At 42.8% G+C, this 11,463-nt stretch overlaps 1 long non-coding RNA gene across 2 annotated transcripts; it reads left to right on the forward strand.

Annotated features, from left to right (window-relative positions):
* The first annotated feature begins 284 nt into the window (after positions 1-284).
* On the forward strand, positions 285-11,257 carry LOC120499906. Of its 2 annotated transcripts, none has more exons than XR_005626993.1 (3): positions 285-379; positions 10,895-11,013; positions 11,099-11,257. It is a non-coding gene; the product is annotated as an uncharacterized LOC120499906 (long non-coding RNA). The 2 variants fall into 2 exon arrangements; XR_005626992.1 differs by having other exon boundaries at positions 313-379; positions 10,659-11,013.
* Positions 11,258-11,463: the final 206 nt, after the last annotated feature.

Below are 11,463 nucleotides of genomic sequence, written 5' to 3' on the forward strand. Positions count from 1 at the left end.
CTAAAATATCATATCTGAATGTATGGTCTTCTCGAGCTACAAAAATCTGTCAGGCCCATTGCCAAGAGGAATTGGGTTGCACATGCTGCAGCTTTGGTTCCTTGGTGCTCCAGCAGGATGATCTACACACATATACATTTCCAAATCCAGCACAGCCTTTTTTCTTTAAATGGCAGTGGGTGCCAAGGAATTTTCCCCCAGCAATTGTACACCCTCTGGATGAACATGCTGTATTCCATAAGGGTCAAATGTCTAGGAGGAAAAATCCTGATTAATAAAAGCCACAGCCAGCTCTCCTATCTCTTCTGCACAGCAGCCTACAAAGGTGTTCCACCTAAGTGCTTGTTCTGCAAGAATCCAGACTCTCAGCACTCTATGTGTAAGATATTTTTATGCAATTTGAAGACTAAACTCCTGGTGTCTTCAGCCAGTTGGCTGAGGTACCTGACACAGCAGCAACACCTGCCTTGGGTCCATCTGCAACAAGGAGACAGCAGACCCACTCAATGCTGATTAGGATCTTATTTGCAAATATCATCCCACTTACACAAGAAAAAATATGTAAATGTGTGTTTCTGTGGGTGTCCAAAAAGTTTATGTGTTTTCGCATCCTTACAGTTTCACAGGATAATTTGATACTGTCTGAAAATGCAGGCTAAGGTATTTAAAAGCAAAGAGAATAATCTGTGGAGAGGAATACAGTATCCTGCTAAAAATGTTATATGTCTGGTCTGGGAATACTTAGATTCTAAGGAGGCTATAAATGAATACTTAACCACTTTGATGCTGTGATGACCCTCATGTGGTCTTAGGACATGCTGTGTGGTATTCTTTAGCTGCCACTCCACTGAAAGTAATGGGAGCATGCATAACAGAGCCAGCCTCGAGCTATGAATTGCCTCCAGGAACTTCCAGACTGTCCTGCCTGATATAATGTGCTGATGATTTCAAAACAATGTAATTCTGCTATTTTAGATGCAATAAATACTATTTATTAATTCCAAATTAAAAGCACATATGGGCTGAGTCCCACACTTTAATACCTGGAAGAGTACTGCTGTTGCTATACAAACCATAAATCATTTTTGTAAGAAGGAGGGAAATATATAGCACTTAGTACCTAAATCATTTTAGGATAGTAATGTTGCATGACATAAAAATATTACCTAATATAAATTTTTAACCAATAAAAGTGCAATGTTTAGCTATTCCAATTCGTTATATTTCTTATTGGAAACTATTTGGACAATTCCTGCACATTTGCTTTGCCCTTGTGAGCATTTCTAATTTTAGCACGAATGATCATTCATCTAAGAATTCATGCCTGAAATGAAATGATTCACCATTCGTTATTCTCTTCCAATAAATGTTTGTTTCCCAGTCACAAGAGGGAAAGCACAGAGTTACCATGCAGCTCCTCACACAGCACAAATAGTGAGTAGGAGCAAGAAGCATTGAGCCAGTTCTGGAGGTTAACTGTATCAGTCCAAAGCAATATCAGATATAAATCCCTCTTCTTTCCCTTCAAGCTCCACCAGAGAAACAATCATTCCCAGCTAAGCACAATTCAGTTCTTACCAAGAGCATCTCACTTTTGCTGCTGAGCTTACTGGAGCTGGTGGCAGGACAAGGCATCCTGGGGGCAGGATAAGCCTCTCCCTCCCCAGGTTGTGAGGAAGCATAGCCTGAGGGAGGCACTTCAGGCTGTCCTGCCTGTGTTTCAGTGGCCTTGTACTTCCTTGACTGGTCAGGTGCCATTGGTGCTGGCTTGCATCTTACTTCAAACACCAAAGGAAAAACAGGGATTTCAAACACAGGAAAAATATTAAAACCAAAGTGGGGCTTTAAATGGAGGTCCAAGTGGGCATGATGAAGACTGAGTGTGTGCCAGGTTGTACTAAAACAAAGCAGCACAGCCAGGTGTTTGTGTTCCCCAGCATTGCTCCAGCACTGTTTTCCATCAAAAAGTACCTGGGCTGACACCTGTCTCCCTACTCTTTATGGTTCAGTAAATCTGACAGTGACAGTGTCCCAGTGTCATGAGAGAATTCAGAAACCTGGATTCATAGCATCCTGTGTGATGTGTTGTATTACCCATTAGCTTCAACACTATGAGAACAAGTGAAAAGCAGAGGTCAGCGTGCAGCCATCAGACTGGAGCAGTTGGGAAAGTGTGTTTATAAACTTACCTCAAATCTGTTGAGCTCTGATTCCTACAGCATTTGGTATGAAGGTCATTTTCTCTATCTGATATACTGAGCTTACCCTTTTTCCCCTAGAATAAAATAAACTGTCTGGACTCCACAGTTGAGCAACTGTGCATGCATGTCTTCTAAAGTCCCTAATTTTGGAAAAAAGGAGTGTTTGTGTGTTGAATGAGAAATAAAAAACAGGATGACTGAATTATTCAGGATTTATTTTCAGTATTGGAATCATTGGTAATTCTGCTACCACCCCAAAAAACAAACTAAAAGTCAATGAAGAAAGGCAAGATAGAGCTCATGATGTGGTTGACACTGTGGCAGCCCAGTCCCCAGATCTTGGCTGGAGTCTCCCATGTCATGTAAAGAATGATACACTAAAATAAATGATACACTAATGATACACTAAAATAAATGGCCTTTGTCACTGTGGCTCACAATAACTGGGCTGGCTTTCAACACAGCCAGTTCTGCTCCTCTGGAGCTGTGTCTGGGGTGATTATGGATTCTCAGTTTCCTCTGCTCCCACGTGAGGCTGCTGTGTAAGTGCTCCCTTGTGGCCTTACTGCTGACTGGTGATGCTCCAGTATCCTGTTCCTACATTGTGCATCCCTGCCCAGGACCTCCCCCTGGTTACTCTCCCTACTCCCATGTTGTGCACAGTATTGTGCTTTCCCTCTCCTTCTGCTTCAACTCTATGAAGAAATGTATTTTCAGGGTCTGAAAATACATTTCTATATTAAGGTGAAGTGAATATCCCGCAATTGGTCTTTAGGCACTTTACAAAGGGCAGAAAGCATCAGAAGACTGTGCTAACTAAATTTCTGTAGTGTTGGGTTTTGCTTTGTGAAGAGAGGGTCTGAAAATACCTTTGTCTTCCATATTAAAGTAAGGTGAATATCCCGTGACTGGTCTTTAGGCACTTAGCAAAGGGCAGAAATCATCAGAAGACTGTGCTAACTAAATTTCTGTAGTGTTGGGTTTTGCTTTGTTAAAGATTTCCTAGGCTTGTAAGCACATCTTACTCCCACATGCTGATCAGTTCTGCTCAGCCAATTTCTCTCCTTGGTGCTTTCATCTTACTTTTTTGGTTCATAGTTGACATACACATGCTTTGAATAATTTGTGAGCTAATCATTAGCCTTCCCTGCAAAAAGGTGTATTTCTGCTAACTATCCCCTCTCCTTTTTTTTCAATACCATGCTCTTTTAATTAATCTCCTGCCAAAGGTGACCTGAGTTTTTGTGTCATGCCTCGGAGAGAGCAGTTCCGAGCACACTGGACTACATTGCATGGCACACACTGCACAGCATTTTCACCACTGCATTAGTGGTGCAACTCATTAAAGAGAGCAGAGCACTCATACTACTTTTGGTCCATCTTTACTGCTTCCAGAAGGAGAGTTTTCATGGGCAGATGGTCAGCTCTTCCAGCTGTTGAAATACTTCTGGAAGGACCATTGTTCAAGATAAAGCTGTGTGTCACTGGCTGACATCTGCAGGAGGAGGGTGGCTTGGCTCAAGGGCTGGGTGCTGCCAGGAAGAAGGGTGCTGGGAGATCAGTCCTGTGACATCCCCCACTGAACCTCATTGCCCAGTCTAATGACCCCTCTCAAGTCCAGGCATTACGTTGGCATGCAGGACAGCAGAATCAGAGCCTAGCAAGGCCTGGTATTTTGAACCTAGGCAAGACAGCAGCTAATTAATACGCTAATCATTACCATGTCATTAACATCCCCATTTCCTAACAAATTGCTTGTGATGCCCTGGCTGGCATCAAGAAGCACCTTACACCAAGAAGCGTAGCCAGAAGCTTGAATTTGAGCTGCAATGCCAAAATCCAGTCTAGCATGACAGTATTCTCATCATAGCCTGTGAATGGAGGGAAAGCCAGTTCTGGGAGTTGCCTTTACTGCTTCAAAGCAGTAAAGACATTCAGCACCATGTGAAGTCTCACCTACCGTCACATTGCTACCTCAGGGGTAGAGTGAGGTTTCCTAGACGTCCTGTGTCACATCTGCCAACCTCATGCAGTGTTCTGGGTGCTAGAAAGTGCCTTGAATAGCACTAGGTACTTGTGTATGGGCAGCTGAACCTGCTTCTGGTGGGCAGCCAGCTGAACCAGGCTGACTTTGTGCTAGTGGAAGGATTTAGATATGTGAGCAGACGTTTCTAGCTCTGCTGTATAAACCCCAGTCCCCACATGGCAGAGGGCACAGATCCTGAAGATCCTATGTCAGAGCCACTGGACCCATTGGCAGCTCACTGCACCCTGTGTATTCCACATGATAACTCCTTCCTGCAACCAAACCACCCACCTCTGCAAGGTGGGAAGACAGCCTGGACATACAGAGCTCAGATAGACTCACACCTACACCCACAAGCAGGTTCCTTTATTTGGAGCTGAATTCCATTCCCAGTTTACCAGAGGTGAGTTTTTTTAAGTGTTTCCAAACATTAATGTCTTCAGTCTGATTCTCAGACCGAGCCAAATTAGCATGGGACACGAAAGTCTCTGCAAGATGCTGTGCCTTTAGACCTCTAGTTAGCCACTTAGTTAACCATTGTTAAATATATCAGTATGTAATTGAAAATTGCAACCTTATGGGGGCAATGTACAAAATCTCACCTGCCTGATTGTGAAATCATTAACTATTTTATTGTTCTTTGTCATCTTTGCTTTTTCTCTGGAAGTAATAGGCATTTTTCCCTAGAAGCAATCACAAACTAGATTTAGACTGAAATAACACTTTGGTAATCAATTAAAATAATAACTGGTTTTTTAACTATTATTTCATTTCAGTGTGATATGAAATTGAAGAAAAGCATCCAGCCCAACTAGGTTAAGCTCCCACAATCAGCATAAAATGGCCTTAGTGGATGCTGACACCAAAAAACCTCATGCCAGCCCCTTGTACCCTTTTGTTCCTGCAGCAGTGTCCCTTTAGCTGTGGGATGAGTTGAGTCAGGAAATGATGATCTGACAAGGAGTTTTGCTGTGTTTTATACGTGGTTAGTTTTCAAACCAGATATGGCTCAGCCAGGCACTTCACAGAACTTAATGCTGGCAGATGAAAAACACGGGAACAAGTGAATAAAAATTAAGCCTATTATAAAACCGCAATCTGAAAAAGTGTCTAACAAATTTTTAATTTATGGTCTGGGGAAATTAATGCATCTTGCAACACTTGGACTAGGTAAAAACTATTAATAGCTTAAATGCTAAAGCCTTTCTTTTCTCTGCAAAGCAGCAGTGACTGATCAGCAATCACTCTTGCGTGCTGATCTTGCAAGCCTAACAGTCTTTTTCCCACTGCTGAGTGAGTCCCAGATGGTTCATAGAGCTATTTGTCCTACATACTTCTAAGGATCCATTATCTGGATAGCTGACTCGTGCAGCAAAAGATTTTCCAACCCAGAATATTTCCTCTCAGTCCTCTGTGCTATGGTTTTCAGGCATGCACGCAATATTTAAATTTATATATTTATTATTTATTATGGAGTCATTCCTTTGAAAAAGACTCCATTGCATAAAGAAAAAAGAGCACATTTAAAGCTGCAATCAGAATATAGTGAGGATTTGAGGATTGAGATCATTCCACTGCCACAGGCCAGAAATTTTGCAGCTGAGATTGTCATAACCCAAACACCTGCCTAGTTTATTTCTGAATATTCATGCCAATGATGCTGATCTTGTAGCTCTAAAAAGCAGGCTGTAGACCTCATGAAAAAAGGCAGAGTGTCTGATGGTTTGTAGGGCAGGGAGAGGTTGCAGGAAAAGCTTATGCTTGAGCTGAGGAAAAAGTAGAGCTTTTTTATTTTGCAAGTAGTCCAGCAGTTTATATAGCTGACAGCCTTGTCTTACACATGTTTTTTTGGAAAGACCAGTGGAATGATAGGATGAGTTTTGCTAAGGCAGGAACAACAGTCTTCTTTAAGAAATACTCCTGCAAAGTCACAAGTTGCCAGTTTTACCTCCCAGTGTGGTGATGGGTAGAGCCTGTAATTGTTCATCAGGATGGCAGCAAGAAATGTCCTCCTGCAGCAAGCCAGCTCACCTCACCCCACATCCCCTGCCTTCATTCCCCCTCAGCTAGCAGGCAGGCTGAACTACCCTGGACTGGGCAGTGTTCCTGGCAGACCCCTCTGCACTCCATGTGAGCAGAACAAAGGCAGGTGACTGACAGGTGACTGTCAGCTGCTTACACAGCTCCCCTCTTACAAAGCTCCCCCCTTACAAAGCTCCCCACTCTCAAAATACACCTTAGATGTGATTTTTCTCATGCTGGCTCAGGGGAGGGATCTGTAAAGGAAGGATAGCACATGTGACCAGATTCCTTTTACCCAAGGTTACATACAAGCCCAGCCAGGGCATCTCTGCCTGCCAGCACAGGACTGGATGCCCCCCTTGGCATGGCACAGCCTCACAGGGAACAGCCCCAGTGTGCACTAACAGCAGCTTTACTTGTCTGCAGCTGGCTCCCACATCTGTCCTGGCCAGAGAAGGGCACATGTGTGGCTGTAAACAACATGCCCATGGAATGCAGAATCTGTGGTGAGAGCATCAGATTTATGCCCAACACATGCAGAGCACCTATAGGAAAGTATGTGTGTTATAGTAGCATAAAATGTTGTAAAGAACCTCCATTTAGGATAAATAAACAAAGTGGCATTGCTGACATTAAGAATGGTTGCTGTGTTGCCCTACTCTTTGCAGAATTGTTTTCACCTTGGCAAAAGGGGCTCAGACATCATTTGGAAATGTAATACAGTCAGTTTTCACTGCCTGAATCACAGAAACCTCCATCATCCCATGCAAACATTTAGAAAGAGGTACCATGACCCCTCTTCATGTGCATAAGTCATGGGCCCAGCCAACATAAGAACATTATAAGGAAAACATGTCACTGCAGCAGGTGCAGCAACTGCTTAACAATGGATTTTTCATCTCCGTTGCTGAGCACATTCACTGTTTGCTGAACTTTATACTGGCTTTCAGAGTCACTATATAAAACTGGCAAGTTTTCTGGCTTGTCACGCCTTGGAATTACACAGAAATCCTGAACTCCCTCAAATCCATTTAAACACCCTATTAGCACAGTACTTCTGCTTAGACTGGTTTGGGGATTTTTAGAAATGATACAAAAACACAAAAGCAACAATAAAATATGCTTTGCCATGGCTCCAGCAGTTTCACAGTCACTTGACACCTGCCTTCATAAATCAGCTTACAGCCCTGCCAAGAGGAGTTTCTTTAAAATACCCTTTTATTACTTCACAGGGAACTAGTATTTTGCCATTGCAGACTCAAATCAAGCCTATGCTTCCTGGAACAACTTGTACTCCATCCTCTCTTCTTCTTCCAAAACAGAGACTTGTTTAAAAAACACTGTGCTGGTTCAGACTGCAGCTCCTGGGCAAGCATGTAGAGGAGAAAAGGTGAGAAGTAGCTTAGCGAAAATTAGGGTATCAGTAGGATAGAATCTAGTTTCTAAGGTGGAAAGAAGTTATCATGTTCAGAAGCCCTAGGCTAAGAGGAGGGAGTAGTCCTTCAGAAAATATCTTAGTGATAGCATTGATGTGCGCAAAACACATGTGGAGTGAGACATGCTTTGGCCAACAAGGCATGGATAGGGTTCCAGACCATCAGGTGCTTTCTTCAATCAGCACAAGGAGTGGATTAGGAGCATCACTGAGCCCCTTTGTGCCACACTCAGATGGCTCACTGGAACCTGGTCCTGCTGGAGGAGGTCTACAGCCATTCAAAATTAATATTTTATCCAACTCCTCATGCAGTGCTTGGGCCATACTGAAAAAAGAGTAGTTCAGCACATTCAAGAAGACCAGCCCAGGTCTATTGTTTGCAGAGAGTTAATTTCCCTTGATTATCCTTTGATTTGACTTTTAAATACCCTGGTAGCAACCTGCCTGTTGAGGCACAATGGAGTCAACAGCAACAGTAATAAACATCAGGACATTTTTGGCCTTGCTGCTGTGGAGCAGGCTACTAGCAAGAGCTTAGCTTGAGGTGGCAGTGTGCTTTTGACATGAACAGATTTTTTATTTTTCTTTTCTTGATTGAGGACTAGAAGACTGGAATATCTACATTTAGTCGTCTTCATATCAGCTGGATGCTATGGTGCCCGTAATGGAAATCTTATCAGTACAGTCAACCTGGCCATGACATTAGTTTAATTCTTGGCAAACCAAATTATTTCCTAGAATCCCTTGACTGTACTGGGAAGTTAAATAACCTTGGACATGATCCAGTTTCTGAGTGCCAAACTGGATGCTTCAGGATGTTATTTCAGGTCTCGATGTGCTGTACTGGGAGGTCCTGTGTTGCATCTGCCACCTCCTTGTAGGTGTCTCAGATTTCCTGTAGCATCTCAAGCAACATGAGAAGTCTCCGTGGAGGCAACTGAGTCACCCTTTGAGCTCAGGTGTTGACATCTCTGTGCAAACCCTTCAGTGCAGGTACTCCAGCTCTGAGCTGAATCTTACATGAGGCAGCTGTGTGGCAGCTAACACAGTCAGTCTTCACGAGCAGGCTTTGCTGCACCTCCTCATACTGGTGTGTGTTGAGAGAGCCATCCCCCACAGCACTGCTCTCAGCCTGCACCTCAGCATTTTTGTCCCTGCATCCTTTCCGCTCAATAGGGAAGTTCTCCTCTTCTGCTCTGTTCAGGAATCTTACTCATTGAGTTCTGGGCCTTTCTGCTGGTCCAGGCAAGTGGGATTTGTTGTAGATGACCCCAGACTAGCGTTGCATATTGGGCTGATTTGGTCTTTAGTAGTGTTTGTATTGATGATTCTATTAAGTGTTGTGACCTGTGGTAGGAAATGGAAACATTTTTCCTGTAGTTGACAATCACCTCACTGCTGATACTGCAACTCTATGCTTTGACTCTTTTACCAAAAATGCTTGGGCCCCTACCACACTCCCCCGGTCCCCTCCCTTCCTCCTGCAGCTCTGCAGGAGTTGTGCTGACAGCATTTTCTGAAAATGTCTACACCCAGCATTCCCCCCAAAGGGGAATTTCCCAAGACAAAGAGGAAATTACAGTAGGAGGATATGCTCAGGGCTGGTCAGAAGAAAGGTGTAATTCTTGGGCTCTCTTATCACTCTACTTAGTCACATTGTTTCATTCAATGAAATATTAGGAAAAAGGTGTTGCAGTCAGAATATTTTAGAAGAAAAATAAAAGGACAAGAATATAAGGAGATGGCCAGTCTAGAGTAAGGAAGCTGTTGAATAATTGCATTCCTGAAAAATTTCAGCTAAATGCTAGGTAAAACTCCGGCACCAGGGAGTGGGTGTAAACATGAATGGGATTGATGAGTTTGAGTCAAGTTACCATCTTTTTAGCACATTTATAAAAGCGATGGATCAATGGACAACCATCAAATCTCCAGGATTTTGTGAACCATCATGCAGCCTCACCAAGGCACCTCCTTTTTTCCTGACAATCTTATTAAAAGCTGCATGCTGTTTCACTGAAACCAAAACTATTCTAGGAAATATAACAGTAGTTTTACTAAATTTTTTTAGTAACATCTTGGAATTCAGACTTATATTTCTTATGAGATGGAGAAAGAGGCTGATAATGAGACTGATAATGCACAAGACTGAGCCTCACTTGAGTTTTATTCCCCCTTGCCAGGTGAGTAAATGCCTTAATAAACACTTTTTCTCTTTTCCCTGAATTTTTTCTGGAAACTTTCAAAAGCCTTTTGATCATCAGTGTGACTAAAATAACTGTTAACACCGCAAAATGTTTTGCAAGGTAGAATTCATGTTTCCAGCTAGTCCAACTAAGAGCCAAATGCATGAGTCTTGTTAAACTCCCATTCCATAAAGCCTATGAAAAATTAAAATAAAAGCATGCACTGAAGAAATTACCACAAACAATGTCAATATAGGTTCCTGAAACAGGTCTATGTGACTCAGAGTGGTTTAACATTGTCATCCTTTGTTTTTGGAAATGTCTAAAACTTACCTTCATCCAGCAGTTTCCCCGTGGTAGTTTTGGACAGACAATCCAAAATAATCTCTTCAGGACATTCAAGTATGAGCTATACCAGGCTTGCGAGTCAGAAAGTATCCACTGTAGCACACAAGTTGTTAGCAAGCAAAGTCACAGGGATCTTGCTGATCCTAGGAAGAAAGCACCACTGATGGGAGCTGGGTATTGAACTTCCAGGCACCAACCATAGCCTGATGCCCTTGCACTCAAAGTCATCCCACCACCACCATGCTCATTTTAAAAGAGTTTGAGGATATAACTGACTGTGCATCTTCTCTCATTAACTTTGTAGGTTGTATTCTCTCTTCCTAAAGAAATACAATGAGAAAGCATGCACAACAAAAGCAGGAGGTTTAAGATAACAAAAGCTTGTATAATTCTTAAGCCAGTTGCTTGTAGTTTCATGATCTGACAAATCTCTTTTCCCACAGTGGGAATCCTGACTTAGGAAGTGCTGTGACTGAGATGATATGGATTTTGAAGACCGCTGGAGACCAAATCTGACTGTTACAAACACAGTGATATTTTCAGAGTATACAACATCTTTATCTATTATCAAAACAACAGAGCTTTGTTAAATTTTGGCCAAGTTTCTCAGCTTACAAGGAAGTCATTGCAGTTTTCTACAACTGAGAAAGTTTGACCCAACACTCCTACCTTGCCTTAGGTCAGCTCTTGCCTAAGAAGAACCAATTGGCACATCTCTGCAGAACCCAGGTCATGGAGGATCTGCTGACAGGAAATGAACCATGAGTTTAATGCAAGTTTGTCAGTGGAGGTATGCAGGTAAGTAGAATATCGTGACTGATGGTCACAGGGGCTGGTGATAGGCTGGGGAGACCCAGCACTGACATGTTGTTATCCATCACAGCTCTGACTGCTGTCTTCTGATTACTCGGGGACTGAATTATTGAGCAGACCTAATTCATGGCAAGCTGCCACTTGTGTTCCTGGGAAGGGCAAATATAATAAGAAACAAATGCCTCAACTGCAATTTTGTACTGTCTCCAAGTGTCTCCCATTGTGCTTCCCTGCGAGGTAAGAGAAAAGGCAGAGGGGAGATGTAGCTGCATGGCAAATGGCTTTGCATGGCAGTGACAAGTATTCAGAGGCAGTAAGACTGCCTGTCATCAGAGAACAAGCACCAAAAAAATGTTAAGCTGGTGGAAAGGCAGCACCTTTGAAAGGGAGAAAGCATACTTTAAAATTTGGCAGGATCAAACCCTCTATTATAGT

This window comes from Passer montanus, unplaced genomic scaffold, assembly GCF_014805655.1.
Source record: "Passer montanus isolate IOZ18808 unplaced genomic scaffold, ASM1480565v1 scaffold17, whole genome shotgun sequence".
NCBI lineage: Eukaryota > Metazoa > Chordata > Aves > Passeriformes > Passeridae > Passer > Passer montanus.